The 21,699-nt window shown below is 41.1% G+C and overlaps 1 protein-coding gene and 1 pseudogene across 4 annotated transcripts in view; both read right to left on the minus strand.

Moving 5' to 3' along the window:
- The window catches only part of HTR7 (5-hydroxytryptamine receptor 7), a gene marked incomplete at both ends in the record, with an annotated part of 107,129 nt that overhangs the window by 80,815 nt on the left and 4,615 nt on the right, over positions 1–21,699 (minus strand). The window lies entirely within an intron of this gene.
- Positions 4,077–5,009, minus strand: LOC309834672 (heterogeneous nuclear ribonucleoprotein A1-like; annotated as a pseudogene). The gene has a single exon. The product of its transcript is annotated as a heterogeneous nuclear ribonucleoprotein A1-like (transcript).

Genomic DNA, 21,699 nt, shown 5'->3' on the forward strand with positions numbered 1-21,699 from the left:
GGATTCCATCAAAAGGATTTATTCCAGCAGCATCTTTTATGACTATATAATCCTATTTTTAAAAAACTTGGGGGACTTTATTATCTATAGATACACAAAGATAGGATAAGGATGGGAAAAAGACCACCATAACTATAAAAGAGAATGTGAAAATACAAAATGTCACGAGTATAGCAAACATCAGGTTTTGGATTCCTAGCTGGGGAGTGGGGAAGAAATAAGTGAAGAGACTGTTGGTGACACAGAAGCCAAGACCCAAAGACATCACAACTGAGCTGCACATTCTCATCTGGCCCGTCCACATTTCCAGAGCGCGTTCTTGGTCCAGGCACTGGGATAGGCCTTAGGTGAGCAAATCCTATTAGCCCTGCGGACACCACTGCTGCTTTTGGAGTATCCAAGGTCTGCTGCGAAGGTAGACTTATAAACAGTCATCCAGAGAACATTATGGACATTGTGCTATAACACAAACAAATCAACATGGGAACATAAATTCAGGGGAAAGGAGGGTCAAAATACTAAAGGCTTGCTGTCGGTTAGCCTTTGCTGTGTAAAAACTAATCGAAAACCATGTGGTTTAACACCAGCCATTTATTCAGCTCCCTATTGGCAGGTTAGGGGGGCCGTTCTGGGCCAGGCAACGTCAGTCCATCTCGGGTGGGTTTTCTTATGTCTGTGGTCAGGTGGTAGACCTGCTGGTGCCTGAGTAGTTTAGGATGGCTTCATTCACCTGCGTGGTAACTGGCAGCCAGGGAAGTCGGAGGACTAAGCCCTGGGTCTCTCGTTGTCCAGCCTGGGCTTCCTCACATGATAGCAGTCACAGGGTTCCCAAAACCAGCAAAAGAAGGCAAATTCCAAGTCTCTGCCTACACCATGTTTGCTAAAGTCCCATCAGCCAAAGCAAGTTAGACGGCCACGCCAAGAGTCAACATGGGAAGGGTTATAAAGTCACACTTGAAAGGCACAACAGACATGGGAAGAGCTGGGAGCCATTTCTATAATGTATCACAAGGCTACACACAAATGATATCTGAGGGGAATGTAACAGTCTCCTAGGAATTTACCAGGGTAGGAGCTGTTCCCTGGAAGAAGAATCAAGACAGGAACCAGCACGTAAATGGAAAAATGCCTCAGACTCACCAAAGATGGAGCAATGAGAGGTTCTGGAGGCAAGGTTAGATTCAAAACGTGATTTCTTTTTGTACAAGTATATCTGAAATATCTGTGGCTGTAGTGCATCCCATCATACTGTCTCCAGTGTCTAATCTTGCCCCTGGGGCTTGGAAGCTAACCCAATAAGGCTGCTGGGGACGCTCATATAATACGCTCTGCAGGTAAAAACTCTATTATCCTGACCCTCCTTACAGGGAGACCTTGGTGACAGGACATCCTGGAAATGAAATCCACAGCATCTTCATAAGCCATGAGAAGCAGAACTGTGCCTTCAAAGATATAGAAAAAAGGCTCTGGCAGCTATGATGAGGTACCCACTCAAGGGAGTAAGGAAACAAGACCCGCCGAAGCAGAACTGTGTCATAAATGGTGCAGCTTCTATGTCCCTCTTTCATTTTCCCTTCCTGTTTCATACTCAAGACACAATTAAATAGTCAATTGTTGCCAGTTTCATTCATTCATTCATTCATTCATTCACTTCTCCAGCCAATATTTATTGAGACTTTCCACATACCAACAGAAGCTGGAAGCAAACAGAGATGAATAAGATGTCTCTGTTCCCACGAACCTCAGCACTTGATCTGTGGGGGACAGAGAAATATAACCAACTACATTTCAGCCTGATGGTAATAGAGAAGGAAGCTCAGAGTGGTCAGGGAGAGCCTGGGAGGAGCACCTAAGCCAGACCAAGGTGTCAGGGACAGCCTCCTGGAGACCATGACACTTTCGCTGCGTCATGAAGAATGCTTGGGAAATAGGCAGAAAAGAGGAGGGCATTCTAGGCAGAGGAAACAGAATGTACTGGGACATGGAAGCAAAGGAGGACATGGTATATGCAGGAAAACAGAAGCAGCCCCTATACCTCCTGTGACACATACGAAGTACACAGAGGAAAGGGCAAGCGCAGGAGACAGCTAGGATGTTATCTGAGGAGTGACGGTGCACCACAAACCCTCCCCTCCCCATTCTCTACAACATTATACAAGGTACCAGTCATTTATCCTTCCCGACTGACCCACTGAGCGCACCTCAGCATGAATGAACTCAAGTCCCTGACGTGCCTCAAGCAGCATCTGAAGGAAATCATGGAACTGACCTTGGCCCCTATTTCTGGCATCACTGGACAGGTAGGGTGGTTTGCAGGCAGGCTGGCATTCCCTGAAGCCTCATCAAGACCCCATATAGACTTTTCCTAAAGGCAAACTTGATTTATTGATGCTTTTTCCTTTTAGGATGAAAGAAGAAAAGACTCAGAAAGGGCATCAGTGAACCTTCCCATTCAAACAACTTTCCAGTCCCAGAGAGCTGCCCTGACTAGCTGGTAGAACTCAATTCCCTGGCACAGCTATTATTAATATTAATATTAGTAATAATAACAATGCTCTCAATCAGTGGTTGTTTTATATGAGTCAGGCTCTTGGCTAAACTCCTCAAGTATATAATCTCATTTATTCCTTATGTTAACTTCATGGAGATATTTCTACCATGCATGAGGAACGAGGTTTAGAAATAAGGTACAGTGACTTACGCAAGGCCACAGTTAGGAGTCACAGAAACAGAATCTGTGTCCTGTCCCCTGGCTTCTGTCTTAACAGAGCTTTCTGTGCCCTTCCCCAATCCTACGGGAATCCTGGTCTAAACAGCCCCGATCCCTGACCTTTCCACACCAAGCTCCCCTACTCTACTCCCAAATTTACCAGACTCATTTATTCATTCAGGGATATTTTTGCATTCCCACTAGTGTACATGAGCCTGAGGAAGATGAATCAGACACTGTCTTGAGCCTAAAGTGTTTCTACTCTAGTAGGATATTCCTTAATCCATTGATCCATTCATTCAACAAATATGATTCAGCGCCTACTGTGTGCCAGGAACTCTGCAAATACTAGGAAAATCGAAGTCAAAGTTCTTGCCCCTTCTAATGGAATTTAAGACAGGCACATAAACAATTATCACGAAGGTACAACGCAGCAGATACAGGGTTGGAATGCAGGTTTCCCGACTCCCAGGTGAGTAGCTAAACTTCTTGAAAGAGCTGTTTCTAGTCAATGTCTCTCCTTCCTTCCTCCCAGTCTCTCCTCACCTCTCTCCACCGGGGCTTCCATTCCACTGTTTCACTGAAACCTCTCTTCTCAAGATCACCAGTGACTTCAAGGTCACCCAATTCATTGGCCATTTTTCTAGCTTTATCTTACAACAGCGTTTGACACAGGTGATATTCTATCCTTGTCAAAACATTTCCCTTAATTTCCATGATAGCACTCTCCGGGTGTTCCTACTTCACTGCCCATCCCTTTTTAAACTTTGCTGGCTCTTCCTCTTCTCTTGACCTCTAAACATTTTATCTTGCTAAGGACGGGTAGCTGGACCCCACCCTATGGCTTTAAATATCATTTCCAATGAAGCCCAAATTTGTATCTCCAGTCCTGACTTCTCTCTGGAACCCGAGACTCTTATATCCAAATGTCTAATGATATCAAACTTAGCATTCAAAATAGAACTCTTGGAAATGCAAATCAAAACAACAATGAGGGATCACCTCACACCAGTCAGAATGGCCATCATTTTTTTTTTAAAAGACACATTTATTCAGCACCATGATCAGACTATTACATTTAACGATCAACAGCATGGGCGCAAAAAAAAAAAAAATCTACATTAAGACCCTTTGTTGGAATGCTTTACACTTTCCACAGAACAGAAACTAAAATAACCTGTTATACAATTAGTCACAAATACAGTCCTCGAGTTTTTTTGCCCATACACGAGTACTGTCTAAAACATGTCTTCTTTGTAGCAGCTAGGCCCTGCCACCACTGTGCTTGGCTGAGTTCACAAACCTGTAGCTTCCCTGTCACTTCCCTGGCTCTCCTCTCCTGCAAAGCTTTGTTTCCTGGCGGTAATCAAAACCTCCTGCCACTGTCATAGCTCCTGCTGCTGCTGGAACAGCCATAGCCACCTTGGTTTCATGGTTTGGCAAAGTACTGACCTCCACCACCATAGGGGCCAGCACTTCTGCCTCCAAAGTTTCCTCCTTTTATGGGTTCAAAATCTGAAGATTGATTGTTGTAAATGCCAAAATCATTGTAGCCTCCACCACCTCCAAAATTGCTCCCATCATTACCAAATCCATTACAGCCATCCCCACTGCCACCATAGCCACCACCACCACGGCTGCCACCAAAGCCAGCTCGACCACTGAAGTTTCCTCCATGACCAAGGCTGTCATTCCCACAAAAACCCCCTCCACGACCACCACCAAAGCTTCCAGAACCACTTCGACCTCTTTGGCTGGATGAGGCACTAGCCATCTCTTGCTGAGATGGGGCTTTCCTTTGTTCACAGTTGTGGCCATTCACAGTGTGGTATTTCTGACTGACAATCCTGTCTATGGAGTCATGGTCATCAAAGGTTACGAAAGCAAAGCCTCTCTTTTTGCCACTGCCTTGGTCAGTCATGATTTCAATCACTTCCATACTGTTCAAAATAATCTCTTAGGTGATGTTCTTCAGTGTCTTCTTTAATGCCACCAACAAAAATCTTTTTCACAGTTAAGTGGGCACCAGGTCTTTGAGAATCTTCTCTTGAGATGGCCCTCTTTGGTTCCCCAACTCTTCCATCCACCTCGTGTGGCCTTGAGTAGCATACATGACAACCCGGAAGCCTCTGGAGTGCCTGGTGCTTGGATCCCTCATTACCACACAGTCTGTGCACACTCCCGACTGCTCACAATGGCTCCTCAGGCTCTCATCACTTGTTTCAAAGCTCAAACCTCCGACGAAGAGCTTCCGCAGCTGTTCGGGCTCTTTGGGAGACTCTGACTTAGACATGATGGCAGTGGAGCTGGGGGGAGACATCAATGATGCTTACTCGGTGGCGTCCACAGGCAGAAAGCAGAATGGCCATCATTAAAAAGTCTACAAATAACAAATACTGGAGAGGGTGTGGAGAAAAGGGAACCCTCTTACACTGTTGGTAGGAATGTAAATTGGTGCAGCCATTATGGAGAATAGTATGGAAGTTCCTCAAAAAAAAAACTAAAAATAGAGTTGCCACATGATCCAGCAATCCCACTCCTGGGCATATATCCAGACAAAATTATAATTCAAAAAGATATGTGCACCCCTATATTCACAGCAGCGCTATTCACAATAGCCAAGACATGGAAACAACCTAAATGTCTATCAACAGATGAATGGATAAAGATGTGGTACATATATACAATGGAATGTAGCGGTCAGCCATAAAAAAGAATGAAATAATGCCATATGCAGCAACATGGATGGACCTAGAGATTAGCACACTAAGTGAAGTCAGAAAGAGAAAGACAAATACCAAATGATATCACTTATAGGTGGAATCTAAAATATGACACAAATGAACTTATCTACAAAACAGACATAGAGAACAGACTTGTGGTTGCCAAGGGTGGGGGGAGGGAAGGATTGAGAGTTTGGGGTTAGCAGATACAAACTATTATATAGAGAATGGATAAACGACAAAGTTCCATTGTATAGCACAGGGAACTATATTCAATATCCTGTGATAAACCATAATGGAAAAGAATGTGTGTGTGTGTATTATATATATATAAGTGAATTATTTTGCTGTACAGCAGAAATTAATACAACATTGTAAATCAACTATATATCGATAAAATAAATTTTTTTAAAAACCCAAGATAGAACTCTTGATTTTCACCACCAGTTCTGCTACTCTCTTATTTGATCAACAGCATAACCATCGACTGAGTTGCTCGAGCCCAAAGCACATAGTCATCCTTTTTTCTTCTCTGTCCCTCACCCCCCAGATCCAATCCATCAGTTAGTTCTGCCAGTGTGCCTCCCAGACGTATCTTGAACTCCTCCACTTTGCTCCATCTTCACTCCTCTCAATCATCTTTTATCTCAACAACAACAGAAGCCTTCCCATTGGTCTCCCAGCTTTCACTCACACTACTTTCCATTTCATTCTCCACAAAGTAACCACAAGGAACTATTAAGATTACAAACCAGATCATGTCACCCAAGACTTCAAACTCTCCAAGGCCTCCACTGCATTTAGAATAAAATCCAATCTCTTTACCTGTCCCAAATCCCATTATGAGTTGTGACCACTGCTTTACTCTCATCTCCTTCTGGGCTTTCCTTTGATCTCTCTACTCCAATCACACTGGCCCAGGGCCTTTGCACCAGCTGCTGCCTTTGCCTGGAATGTTCTTCCTCCTGATCTTCACATAGGCAGCTCCATCACGTTATTTACATCATGATGTATATGGCACCTCCTCAGACAGGCCTTCCATGATCAACCACTCTAACACATCACTCTGTTTTAATTCTCCATGTGGCACTTATTACTAATGAATCAGTGTGTGTGTGTGTGTGTGTGTGTGTGTGTGTGTGTTTAGTTTATATGTTTCTTGCCTATTTATTCTTACTAGAATGTAAGATTCAAGATAGCAGAGGCCTTATTTGCTTTTGCTGAGGATATAAAAGAGTAACCAATAAAGATTAAGTAATCAATAAATACTGAAGATGTGAATAGATGAATCCCCTAGGACTCCCATAATAAGAAAAGGCAATTTTTCTGTCAAGAAATTGCTAACATTCACAGGAAGACAGACAAAATGAAAAGGCAGAGGGCTATGTACCATATGAAGGAGCAAGGTAAAACCCCAGAAAAACAACTAAATGAAGTGCAGATAAGCAACCTTCCAGAAAAAGAATTCAGAATAATGATAGTAAAGATGATCCAGGACCTCGCAAAAAGAATGGAGGCAAAGACCGAGAAGATGCAAGAAATGTTTAACAAAGACCTAGACAAATTAAAGAACAAACAGAGGTGAACAATACAATGACTGAAATTAAAAATACACTAGAAGGAAACAACAGCAGAATAAGTGAGGCAGAAGAATGGATAAGTGACCGGGAAGACAGAATGGTGGAATTCACTGCTGCAGAACAGAATAAAGAAAAAAGAATGAAAAGAAATGAAGACAGACTAAGAGACCTCTGGGACAACATTAAACGCAACAACATTCGCGTTATAGGGGTCCCAGAAGGAGAAGAGACAGAGAAAGGACCCAAGAAAATATTTGAACAGATTATAGTCGAAAACTTCCCTAAGATGGGAAAGGAAATAGCCACCCAAGCACAGAGAGTCCCATACAGGATAAACACAAGGAGAAACACGCCGAGACACACAGTAATCACACTGGCAAAAATTAAAGACAAAGAAAAATTACTGAAAGCAGCAAAGGAAAGACGACAAATAACATACAAGGGAACTCCCATAAGGTTAACAGCTGATTTCTCAGCAGAAATTCTACAAGCCAGAAGGGAGTGGCATGACATATTTAAAGTGATGAAAGGGAAGAATCTACAACCAAGATTACTCTACCTGGCAAAGATCTCATTCAGATTTGATGGAGAACTCAAAAGCTTTACAGACAAGTAAAAGCTAAGAGAATTCAGCACCACCAAACCAGCTCTACAGCAAATGCTAAAGGAATTTCTCTAAGTGGGAAACACAAAAGAAAAGGACCGACAAAAACGAACCCAGGGGCTTCCCTGGTGGCGCAGTGGTTGAGAGCCCGCCTGCCGATGCAGGGGACACGGGTTCGTGCCCCGGTCCGGGAGGATCCCACATGCCGCGGAGCAGCTGGGCCCGTGAGCCATGGCCACTGAGCCTGCGCGTCCAGAGCCTGTGCTCCACAACGGGAGAGCCCACAACAGTGAGAGGCCCGCGTACTGGGAAAAATAAATAAATAAATAAACCCAAAACAATTAAGAAAATTGTAAGAGGAGCATACATATGAATAATTACCTTAAATGTGAATGGATTAAATGCTCCAACCAAAAGACACAGGCTCGCTAAATGGATACAAAAACAAGATCCATATATATGCTGTCTACAAGAGACCCACTTCTGACCTAGGGACACATACAGACAGAAAGTGAGGGGATGGAAAAAGATATTCCATGAAAATGGAAATCTAAAGAAAGCTGGAGTAGCAATACTCATATCAGATAAAATAGACTTTAAAATAAAGAATGTTACAAGAGACAAGGAAGGACACTACATAATGATCAAGGGATCGATCCAAGAAAAAGATGTAACCATTATAAATATATATGCACCCAACATATTAGCACCCCAATACATAAGGCAACTGCTAACAGCTATGAAAGAGGACATCAACAGTAACACAATAATAGTGGGGGACCTTAACACCTCACTTACACCAATGGACAGATCATCCAAGCAGAAAATTAATGAGGAAACAAGCTTTAAATGACACAACAGACCAGATAGATTTAATTGATAATTATAGGACATTCTATCCAAAAACAACAGATTACACTTTCTTCTCAAGTGTCCATGAAACATTCTCCAGGATAGATGACATCTAGGGTCACAAATAAAGCCTCAGTAAACTTAAGAAAATTGAAATCATATCAAGCATCTTTTCTGACCACAACGCTAGGAGATTAGAAATCAATTACAGGGAAAAAAATTGTAACAAACACAAACACATGGAGGCTAAACAATATGTTACTAAATAACCAAGAGATCACTGAAGAACTCAAAGAGGATATCAAAAAATACCTAGAGACAAATGACAATGAAAACACAATGATCCAAAATGTATAGGATGCAGCAAAAGCAATTCTAAGAGGGAAGTTTATAGCAATACAAGCCTACCTCAAGAAACAAGAAAAATCTCAAATAAACAATCTAACATTACACCTAAGGGAACTAGAGAAAGAAGAACAAACAAAACCCAAAGTTAGCAGAAGGAAAGAAATCATAAAGATCAGAGCAGAAATAAATGAATAGAAACAAAGAAAATAGCAAAGATCAATAAAACTTAAACCTGGTTCTTTGAGAAGATAAACAAAATTGATAAACCATTAGCCAGAGTCATCAAGAAAAGAGGGAGAAGACTCAAATCCATAAAATCAGTAATGAAAAAGGAGAAGTTACAACAGGCACCACAGAAATACAAAGCATCCTAAGAGACTACTACAAGTAACTCTATGGCAATACTCTATGGCAATAAAATGGACAACCTGGAAGAAATGGACAATTCTTAGAAAGGTATAACCTTCCAAGACTGAACCAGGAAGAAATAGAAAATATGGACAAATCACAAGCACTGAAATTGAAACTGTGATTAAAAATCTTCCAACAAACAAAAGTCCAGGACCAGATGGCTTCACAGGTGAATTCTATCAAACATTTAGAGAGGAGCTAACACCCATCCTTCTCAAACTCTTGCAAAAAACTGCAGAGGAAGGAACACTCCCAAACTCATTCTGGGAGGCCCCCATCATCCTGATACCAAAACCAGTCAAAGATACTACAAGAAAAGAAAATTACAGACCAATATCACTGATGAATATAGATGCAAAAATCCTCAACAAAATACTAGCAAACAGAATCCAACAACACATTAAAAGGATCATACACCATGATCAAGTGGGATTTATCTCAGGGATGCAAGGATTCTTCAATATATGCAAATCAATCAATGTGAAACACCATATTAACAAACTGAAGAAGAAAAACCATATCATCATCTCAGTAGATGCAGAAAAAGCTTTTGACAAAATTCAACACCCATTTATGATAAAAACTCTCCAGAAAGTGGGCATAGAGGGAACTTACCTCAACATAATAAAGGGCATACAGGACAAACCCAGAGCAAACATCATTCTCAGTGGTGAAAAACTGAAAGCATTTCTTCTAAGATCAGGAACAAGACAAGGATGTCCACTCTCACCCCTATTATTCAACATAGTTGTGGAAGTCCTAGCCACGGCAATCAGAGAAGAAAAAGAAATAAAAGGAATACAAATTGCAAAAGAAGAAGTAAAACTGTCACTGTTTGCAGATGACATGATACTATACATAGAGAATCCTAAACATGCCACCAGAAAACTACTAGAGCTAACCAATGAATTTGGTAAAGTTGCAGGATACAAAATTAATGTACAGAAATCTCTTGAATTCCTATACACTAATGATGAAAAATCTGAAAGAGAAATTAAGGAAACACTCCCATTTACCACTGCAACAAAAAGAATAAAATACCTAGGAATAAACCTACCTAGGGAGACAAAAGACCTGTATGTAGAAAACTATAAGACACTGATGAAAGAAATCAAAGATGATACAAACAGATGGAGAGATATACCATGTTCTTGGATTGGACGAATCAATATTGTAAAAATGACTATACTACCCAAAGCAATCTACAAATTCAATGCAATCCCTATCAAATTACTAATGGCATTTTTTACAGAACTAGAACAAAAAATCTTAAAATTTGTATGGAGACACAAAAGACCCCGAATAGCCAAAGCAGTCTTGAAGGAAAAAAACGGAGCTGGAGGAATCAGACGCCTTGACTTCGGACTATACTACAAAGTTACAGCAATCAAAACAACATGGTACTGGCATGAAAACAGAAATATAGATCAATGGAACAGGACAGAAAGCCCAGAGATAAACCCACACACCTATGGTCAACTAATCTATGATAAAGGAGGTAAGGATATACAATGGAGAAAAGACAGTCTCTTCAATAAGTCGTGCTGGGAAAACTGGACAGCTACATGTAAAAGAATGAAATTAGAACACTCCCTAACACCATACACAGAAATAAACTCAAAATGGATTAGAGACCTAAATGTAAGACTGGATACTATAAAACTCTTAAAGGAAAACATAAGAACACTCTTTGACATAAATCACAGCAAGATCTCTTTTGATCCACCTCAAGAGTAATGGAAATAAAAACAAAAATAGGGCTTCCCTGGTGGCACAGTGGTTGAGAGTCCGCCTGCCGATGCAGGGCACACGGATTCGTGCCCCAGTCCGGGAAGATCCCACATGCCGCGGAGTGGCTAGGCCCGTGAGCCATGGCCGCTGGGCCTGCACGTCCGGAGCCTGTGCTCCGCAACGGGAGAGACCACAACAGTGAGAGGCCCGCGTACTGCAAAAAAGAAAAAAAAAAAAAAAAAAAAAAACAAAAATAAACAAATGGGACCTAATGGAACTTAAAAGCTTTTGCAAAGCAAAGGAAACTACAAACAAGACGAAAAGACAACCCTCAGAATGGAAGAAAATATTTGCAAACGGGGCTTCCCTGGTGGCGCAGTGGTTGAGAGTCCACCTGGCGATGCAGGGGACATGGGTTTGTGCCCCAGTCTGGGAAGATCCCACATTCTGTGGAGCGGCTAGGCCCGTGAGCCATGGCCACTGAGCCTGCGCGTCCGGAGCCTGTGCTCCGCAACAGGAGAGGCCACAACAGTGAGAGGCCCGCATACTGCAAAAAAAAAAAAAAAAAAAAATTAAGAAAAAAAATATTTGCAAACGAATCAATGGACAAAGGATTAATCTCCAAAATATATAAACAGCTCATGCAGCTCAATACTAAAAGAACCAACAACCCAGTCCAAAAATGGGCAGAAGACCTAAATAGACATTTCTCCAAAGAAGTCATACAGATGGCCAAGAGGCACATGAAAAGCTGCTCAACATCACTAATTATTAGAGAAATGCAAATCAAAACTACAATGAGGTATCACCTCACACCAGTTAGAATGGGCATCATCAAAAAATCTACAAACAAGAAATGCTGGAGAGGGTGTGGAGAAAAGGGAACCCTCTTGCACTGTTGGTGGGAATGTAAATTGATACAGTCACTATGGAGAACAGTATGGAGGTTCCTTAAAAAACTAAAAAGAGAATTACCATATGACCCAGCAATCCCACTACTGGGCGTATACCGAAAGAAAACCATAATTCAAAAAGACACATGCACTCCAGTGTTCATTGCAGCACTATTTACAATAGCCAGGTCACGGAAGCAGCCTAAATGCCCATTGACAGATGAATGGATAAAGAAGACGTGGTCCATATATACAATGGAATATTACTCAGGCATAAAAAGGAATGAAATTGGGTTATTTGTAGAGACGTGGATGAATCTACAGACTGTCATACAGAGTGAAGTGAGTCAGAAAGAGAAAAACAAATATCGTATTTAACGTATGTATGTGGAACCTATAAAAATGGTACAGATGAACTTGTACAGAGAAACAGATGTAGAGAACAAATATATGGACACCAAGCGGGGAAAGCAGCGGGGGAGGGGTGTTGTGATCAATTGGGAGATTGGGATTGACATATATACACTAATATGTGTAAAATGGATAACTAATAAGAACCTGCTGTATAAAAAAATAAATAAAATAAAATACAAAAAAGAAGAAGAAATTGCTAACCAAGGACTATCACCTTTGACCCAGAAAGGAAGCCAGAGTGGTAGGAGCCTGGCAGTATTCAGAAAACTATCAAGTATAAAACCGTGAGGTAATCTGTTTATTAAACGGGAGAATCTGCAAAGACTTCTCTTGAGAATATCAGAGACTTTTTCAAACCTAACGTATAGAACATACTTCTCCCAAAATACAATTCTGAAATATTCAGGCAGCTGGGCTGGATTGATTATAGATGGATTGAAGCATGCCATTTAAGTCTCCCCATGATAGGCTATAAATATTGATAGCCCCCTTTAGGTGGACGGTTCTGCCTGATGCTCCACATGAAAGAACCATTTGGAAGGAAGAAAGCTATCCAGCTGCCTCTCTTTGAAAGATTGGGAAATATTATCAGAATGCCCAGAAATACAGAATTTGAATCAGAACAGAGGCCAGGATGAAAGTGAGAATACAAACTGGCTAAATGGGCAAAAATAAGCTCCCCAAATAGATGCACTGGAGATGTTCCCCCAAAGTCCCACAGCTGCTCAGCCCCCAAAGGCTAGCATCCTGTACTTCAACAGGCAACATCAGAAGCATGAGCGCTTAGTTCTGACCTAGCAGTCCTCGTTTTGCAGCAGTCCTTAACAAGAACTCTCCAGGCACAGAAAGGCTGTTCAAAAACAGACCATAGAGTACTGGGGGTTTTATTGATGGAAGTGCTCAAACTAGCCAATTGTTTGCAAACAGAAGCTAAATGACTCATAAACTCTTTCAAGAAAGGTCATATCGCACAGGGATTGACTGCAAAGCAACATGTACAACCTAACTTTTTAAAGGTCCAAATTTTCTGGTGTGTGAATAAAATAATCTTAATTTAGGCTCAACTAGATAACCCCTTGAGGACGAGGCTGCGTCTTTATTCAGCTTTGTATCCCCACAGTACTTCAATACCCAGTAGGCAAACAACAAGGGTTTGCTTAGTAAATAAATCTCACCCCCACCATCTCCTCTAGCTTGCTCGCCCATGTATCCTCTCTCTCCCTCTCCCCTCCCCTCCCTCTTTCTCTCTCTCCATCCATATCCCCACCACCTACCTAACCCTCTCTCCACCCCTCTTCTCTCTCTCTCTCTCTCTCTCTCACACACACACACACACACACACACACACGTATATACACTTGGCCTCTTTGTTAGGACCTCCTACTCATCTAACTTAAAACTATGAAGATGTGGATCTTAACATTCCACAGCGACCTCACCTTGACCATAACCCCAAAGCTAACAGATGGACTGGAGTGGGAGATACCACGGATGAACACTAGAGAAAAATGTGACAAAACACATCTGGCCCCAAGGATATTAGATAAGAGACTACGGACTGATATGAATATAATAATAATTATTATTAACATCATCACTGTCCTGTCTGAACAGCAGGAGAAAACACTTCTCACTTGACACGGTTCAGAGATGATGTTCACAAAGCCAACAGCCCTCTGAGCTGGAGTCAGACCTTCCCTCAGCCAAGCAGGATTCACTGCTTTCCTCCTGTGTGCTCTTAGGCAAGTTACTTAACCTCTCTCAGCCTCCCTTTCCTCATCCTGCAGGAGTAGCAGGGATGAGAGTAACCACAGAGTGGTCATGGGGATGAAATGAGATGCATCACATAAATCCCGTGGCACTGGGCCCGGCACATAGTACGTGCTCAATAAATGATATTGCGACTGTCAGTTACTGTGCTTCCCTACTTGGGTATCTCCTTCATGCCTGACACCTATGGCTTTCCTTCTGGGATGCATGAGCTTGGTCGAAATATGTTTTGTTCATTGAAACGAAAAGGATCTGGGATTTTTGCTTCATTTTGCCTGCCTTTTCACCCTGCTTCATGGCACAGCAATGATGACAATAAAGAGCTGACTCCTGGCTCTAAGCTGCTAAATCTTTTGCATCACTAGGGCTTTATTTATGTCAGTGTTCCTCACCCACGTGGAGAGCAGAAAGTGACTCACCAGCCTACTATGCCTTGATGGGACGACCCCCTGGGACTGTCCCATTGCCTCCACGCCGTTTCTGTTTCATTACACAATCTCCTGACTCTAATTTAGTTTCCCTAAAAAACTTCACCAAGAAGAACATTTCATAAGAAGCTGGAGAATAAAAAGGCAAGGCCAGGGCTTCCCTGGTGGCGCAGTGGTTGAGAGTCCACCTGCCGATGCAGGCGACACGGGTTCATGCCCCGGTCTGAGAAGATCCCACATGCCGCGGAGCGGCTAGGCCCGTGAGCCATGGCCGCTGAGCCTGCGCGTCCAGAGCCTGTGCTCCTCAATGGTAGAGGCCACGGCAGTGAGAGGCCCGTGTACCGCAAAAAAAAAAAAAAAAAAAGAAGTTAGGGCCAGACATTTGGGAATCAGAGGCACCCACCTTCCCTCTCTTCCTTCCTTCCTTCCTCAGTCAATCCACACGGATTAACTGAACACCTACTATGTGCTAAGTACTATGCTGGGGGCTGGGGATTCAGTCTCCAACAAGAGAGACCCTGGTCCTACCATGCCTGCTGTATGGATGACCCCACAAATCATGAATCCATTACAATTAATTTCACAAACCAGTCATTACAAATTGAGGTGAGTGCAAGAAAGAAAACATGCAGGGAGTTATAAGACTGTCTAAGATAGTCTGGGGATTCTCGGAATGCTTCCATGAGGCAGTAACATCTAGTTGAGGACCTGTCTGAAGAGTGATAAGAATGAACCAGCCCAAGAGGCACATAAGTGTGTCAGCGGAGTGGGGTGGGGAGTAGGCAATAAAAAGACTTGTGAAGTCCCTGAATTGCAAAATCTCAAGGAATAGAAACAAGCTCAGAGTTGCCAGAATATGGGGGGTGGGGGGGGGAAGGAGGGCAGGGGAGGAAGAGAGACGACCTACACGATAGTTAGAGAATTGAACTGACTTGAACAGACACTTTGGCAGAAGTCGGCAAACTCCAGCAGGGTTAAATCTGGTCCCTTTCTGTTTTTGTATAGCCTCCCCACACACACCAGCTAAGAATGTTTTCATATTTTTAAATAGTTGAAAAAAATTAAAAAGACTAATATTTAATAACATTGTGAAAATCTTATGAAATTCAAATTACAGTAGCCATAAATAAAGTTTTACTGGAACACAGCCATGCCCGTACATTTACATATTGTCTATAGCCGCTTTCACACTACAGTGGCAGAGTTGGGGAGCTGCGACAGAGACTATATGGCATACAAGCCTAAAATATTTACTATCTAGCTCTTTGTGGAAAAAAATTGCCAACCCCTGATCTAGTGAGATAGGCAGAAGTCAGATTATAAGATCTTTTAAATCATATTAAAATTTTAGGAACTTATCCCAAGAGCAGGGGAACTCACTAACCCATTAAAGAGTTTGAAGAGGAGAACAGCATAGTTCAGCAGCGCCCAGACCTGTATGCACATTGGGTTAACCTAGGGAGCTTCCAGAATATAATGCATGAGTCTCACCCCCAGAGACTGTGCATCAGTTGGGTTTGTGTATGGCCTGGGTATGGGCTTTGGAATTTTTTGAAGATTCCTAAGTGATGCTAATGTGCAAGTAAACTTTGGGAACCATGGATAGAATCGCATTTGCATTTTTACAAGATCACGCTAACTCAGGGCTTCTCCCTCTGGCTGAATACACATTAGAATCATCTGGGGGATATTTTCAAAGATACTGATGCCAAGGTCCACCCAGACCAATTACATCAGGATCTCTAGAGATGGGCTCCGAGCATTGCCCAGGTGATTCTAACGTGCAGCTAAGGTTACACACTCTGCATTAATGTGCAGCAAGGGTAGATACACGAAAGCCCTGGGAGGCTACTTCACATGGTCCAAGTGAAAGATGGCAGAGGCTTGGCTTGAGTGTCTGGCGCTGGGACTGGGGAGAAGAAAAGTGAAGGGACAGTGAGCAGGACTTGGCGATGCACTGGTGACAGTGGGGGGCTGGGTGGAAAGTTTCAAAAGTGATACCTAAATGTCTAGCAAAGCAAATGGGTGCAGCCTGATGCCACTTATTGTGATGGGAACCTTGGAAGAGGAAGAAGTTTGGGGGGTAAGAACATTAGTTCTGTTCTGACATCTTGTTAAAAGGGAGGATGCCTATGATGGGATTAGTCAGATTGAGGCTATAAAGAAGGCTGCGTCAAGTCACAAGAGGCCTTGAATGCTATCTTAACAATGTTCTCTTTATACAGCAGACAATGGCTACAATGATGTAGAGGAACAGATATGGGCTTTTGATTCAGATGGTGTTCCTGCCACATACAGTGTGTGTGTTCCCTCAGCTTCCTCATCTACAGAATGGGATTTAAAATGTTCACACTCTGTCTCCTATACCTTTGGCCAGCCGACCTCAATGACAGCACAGGCCTCAATAAATGCCCTTACAAAGGTGTTGTGAAGATTAAATGAGATATTATGTGAATCTCTAGAAATTTATGTAGCACAAAAGCCCCTCAAAAATGGTAGTTGTTATTCCTAAAGGAGAATGACACAGTGACACCTCACAATGATGTTTTAGGAAGTGTATATGGACAATGGTGTGAAGGATAAGCACATAAGATAAGAAACTGGCACTTAGGTTTAGCAGTTATGACAGACAACATGATGGTATCTGTTCATCCATCAGTAAGAAGTCAGAGTCCCGCAATCCTGTGGAGCCCACAGTCCTCCAGAATCCCAGCTACCCTCCCGGTGCACTGCTTCTCCTTCCCAAGTGTGGCTCTGGTTGTCTGTCTTGACCAAGATGAAGGCCAGAGCTCTAGCTACCATACTCACAGCCCAGGTGACAAGATGGAGAAAAAGACCGAAAGAAGAGGATTCTATCAACTCTTAAAGTGTATATACAAGCTGAAAATTAATTTTAGAGATGAGCAAGAATGACTTCCTTCAAAGATAAAGGGGATCCAGAGACACCAGAATGCACCCTGCACTGCTGATCACAGCAGAATTAAGGCCAAGAGCAGAACTCAGATCATCGAAGCAAATGAGTCATAGTACCTGGCAAGGAAGCAAGGCTTCAGCCAGACACCAGTCAGAACTCAAGCTTATGGCTCTTGCAAGTTAGCCACAGGAGTTCCTGTAACTGTGGACAACCCAAAAATGACCCCTGCCCTCAAACATGAGGCTAAAAACTAATGGATGCTGAGAGCATTAAAACAATAACTGTATCCGCTCAGATTAACCATACATCTGATGTAAATCCATATACACCTCACAAGGTGTCATCAAATAAATACTTCTGTCCCTTTAATGTAAAACAAAATACATATGTAGGAAAGTGCCTAAAATATACATGAATATTTTAATAGTAATTTTTAAAGTGAACCCTCATGTAACTACCTCTACAGGCAAGAGATAAAACATTACACCACCTCAAAAGCACACCTCTCTGATCACAGCACCCCTCCTTCCCACCCAGAAGTAATTAACTACTATCCTTGTTCTCGTGATGTATACTTCCTTCCTTTTCTTTACGATATTTACACTTATGTATGTCTCTAAACAATGTTGTTTCTTTCATTTTTATATGAAGGGAATCATGTGTTCTTCTGGACTCCACTTCTTCTGCTCAGCATTATGTTTGTGGCCCCAAAGAATTTATGGGTGAAATTACATGATGTCTGACATCTGAGTTAAAATACTGTGAGGAAGGAGGAGTTGCAAAGTATACTTTGAATACGGTGGTCACAAATTCATCACTGTTGAAGCTAGGCGATGGATAGATTAGGCTCTTTATACTATACTCTTGACTCTTAAATAAGTTTCAAAAATTTTGTAATAAAAAATTGTTTACATTACTTTGTGAGATTCATTTTACTACAACAATTTTCATTGCTATATAGCAACAGTTTTCTAAGTCAGGTCCCCAAACCAGGAGCATCAGAATCATTGGGGAATTTGTTTAAATGAAAATATGCAAATAATTGGGCTCCACCCCAGACTTACTCAACCAGAAACTCTTGGAATGGGGTCCAGTAATCTGTGTTTTAATAAGTCCTCCAGATAGTTCTGATGCAGGCTCAAGTTTGAGAACCACTACTCAATAGTATTCTATTCTGTGAATGTTCCACAATTGATTTATCCATTCTACTACGGATACACTTATATATTATTTCAAGTTTGGGAGTTTCAACTTTGTGGATATTATAAATATTCTTGTACAAGACTTTTGGTGACAAGAGTCTCTCTGACATATACCTAGTGGTAAAATAGTAGAATCCCAGAATCATAGGGTGTATGTATCGTCAACACTACATGATAATGGCAAACTATTTTCAAAGTTGTTCACCAATTCACAGTCCCACTAGTAACGTACGAAAGTTCCCGCTGCTCTACATCCTCGCCAATATTTGGTATTTTTCATACATTTTAATTGTTGCCATCTTAGAGGGTTTAACACTTTTAAGCTATCCAAGTTGGGATCAAAAAACATGTGTTAGGGAACAGAACTCCAGACATGAAATCATAGTATTGCAAATATATTAGTTGGTGGGCTTACATGGAATAGGCCTGATGTAGGAAGAATTTGGCATGATGGAGAAACTGAAAAAGGTCGATATGACTATACTATGGAAAGCAAGGTGAAATACAGTACAAAATGTTGTTGGGAAGTAAGGGAGGAATAAATCAGGGACCTTGTAGGTGTGCTAAAGTCTTTGAATTGTATTCCTAGTGAAATGAAAAGCCAATGAAGGGTTTTAAGCACAAAATTTACATCATTATATTTCTATATCTACATACATTTAAAATCTTTCAGGCACACATCCACTTCTACCTATGATGGGGTTGCTTAATGCTTCAGACCAATGCTTCTGCTGAAAACAACTAGAAAAGCTGGATAAAGCACAAATACACACACACACACACACACACACACACACATACACACACACACACACACCTGCCTAAAGGCATAACAGAGTTTTTGAGAAAACCAGGAGTGGAGGGGACAAAATCCTAGAAATGAGAGAACCACAAAGAGATGAGCCAAAATTCTGCAGCCACTCTTTCCCTTGGGACATTTGCCTAAGCTAGGTGAGGGGTAAGGAGCTGAGGATCTAGGCAAAAAGCCTCAACAGAAATGCTATTAAGAGGCAAAAATACCAGAAGAAATTTTGGTAGTCTCTTGAGGAAAGAAAAACAAAAATTAGAGACCTGAGATGCCAAGATCCAAATAAGAAGGAAGGAACAGAAAACTATGCCCAACACTTGGCTGGTATTCCTCTCAAGACATTTGCTGAATTCTGAAGCTCTGCAGGGCAGGAGGCTAAGAAGCCAAGGAGAAATCTCCCAAAAAAACTTTCAGTGAGAGTTTTGATAGTCTCACACTGCTAAGGAGAGAAAGAAACAGAGTTCTGAACTAGCCAAGGGGAGAAGTCATTGAGAACTCCCTATGCTCTTAGCTGAATTTCCAAGAAAGTTACACCCTAGAAAGAGGCATTGGCCAGTGGCAGACACAGCTTTATCAAAACTAAAACAAAGCCTACAGTCAGCTAAGTCCCTAACTGGATTACAATAATCAGTCCCCCAACATACCTGCCTAGAAGCTATTTTCTCTGGAGTAGAATAACATCATATACAACATCCACAGTTTTTCATACAAAATGTTGAGTATACAATTAAAGTTTATTAAGCATGCCAAGACACAAAGCCAAAACCCAGAGCTGAGGGCGGGGTTGGGGGGGGGGGGGAGAGATCACACACAAAGAAACCAGAAGTGATTCAGATATTAGAGTTGGTAGAAAAAGAGTCTAACTATGATTAATATGCTCAGAAGTAAAATAGCAAGTTGGAGAAATTCAGTTAAAAGGCAAAGAATTTCACCAGAGAGTTAGAATCAATAAAAAGGATGAAATGCAAAAAGTAAAAAATAAAGATCAAATATAATTTCTAGTACTCTAAAATTAAGAACTCAATAGATAAGAGCAAACAACCTATTAAACAGAGCAGAAGAGATGATTAATAAATTGGAAGGTAGGTCAAAATTCTTCAAAGCTGAAGAACAGAGAAAAATATAAAATGGAAAAGAAAGAAAAGAGTGTAAGATACATGTGTGATAAAGTAAAACAATCTAAATTATGTAACTTTGAAGACATAGAAGAAGAAAGAAGAGGATAGTAAAAGTATTTAAAGAGATACTAGCAAACTGATTAGAGATATCAATACACAAATACAAAAGTTACTAAGAACCTCAGCAGGGTTGACAGCAAATAAACAACAGAAAATAATCAATAATGCCAAACCTTGGGACATCACAGAAAAATGTATAAAAACTAAAGACAAAAAGAAAATCCTGAAAGCAGCCAGAGGAAAAAAGACACATTATCTTCAAAGAAGTAATAACAATGTTGGTAAATGACTAATTTTTCAACAGAAATGATGGAAGCCTGAAGATAATGGAATAATGTTTTAAAGTGCTGAACAAAAACTCAAACATAGAATTCCATACTTAGAGAAAATATCATTCAAAATGATAGTAAAATTAAGACATTTTTAGATAAGTAAAAACTGAGAGGATCTGTCACCAGCAAACCCTCACTTTAAAAAATGCTAATGAAAGTCTAACAGGCATAAGAAAATGATCCCAGACGAAGGCATGATAATATAGGAAAAAATAAAGAGCAGTGGAAAAGGTAACCATGTGGGTAAATAAGAATGAATACTGACTGCTTAAAATAACAATAAAGATAATATCTAATAGGTTTTTAAAATATGTAGATTAAAATGCATGACAATAACACAAAAGATGTCAGGGGGGTATATAGAATTAAAATTCAATAAGGTACCTTATAATCCAGGGTTATATTTACCCAAAAGGAATGACAATATGTACACAGGATGACATAAATAAATATTTATAGAAGCACTGTTAGTGATATATAGAAAATGGAAACAATGCAAATGTCCATCTACAGGTGAACTGATAAGCAAATTAAATGGAATACTACTCAGCAAAAATAAATGAATAAAACGTTGACAGGCTAAAAACTATGGATGAATCGCACAGCAGACATTACTATTGAGCAAAAGATGCCAGATTTAAGAGTACACACTATATGATGCCATTTTATGAGGTTTTGTCCAAGAAAAACTAATCTATGATGCTAACAGTCAGGACAATGGTTATCTTTGGGAGTATTAGAAACTGGAGAAGAGCAAGAGGGGACCTCTAGGAGGTTGGTGATGTTCAATTTCTTGATCTA

Source organism: Grampus griseus, assembly GCF_964374135.1.
Source record: "Grampus griseus genome assembly, chromosome: 16".
NCBI lineage: Eukaryota > Metazoa > Chordata > Mammalia > Artiodactyla > Delphinidae > Grampus > Grampus griseus.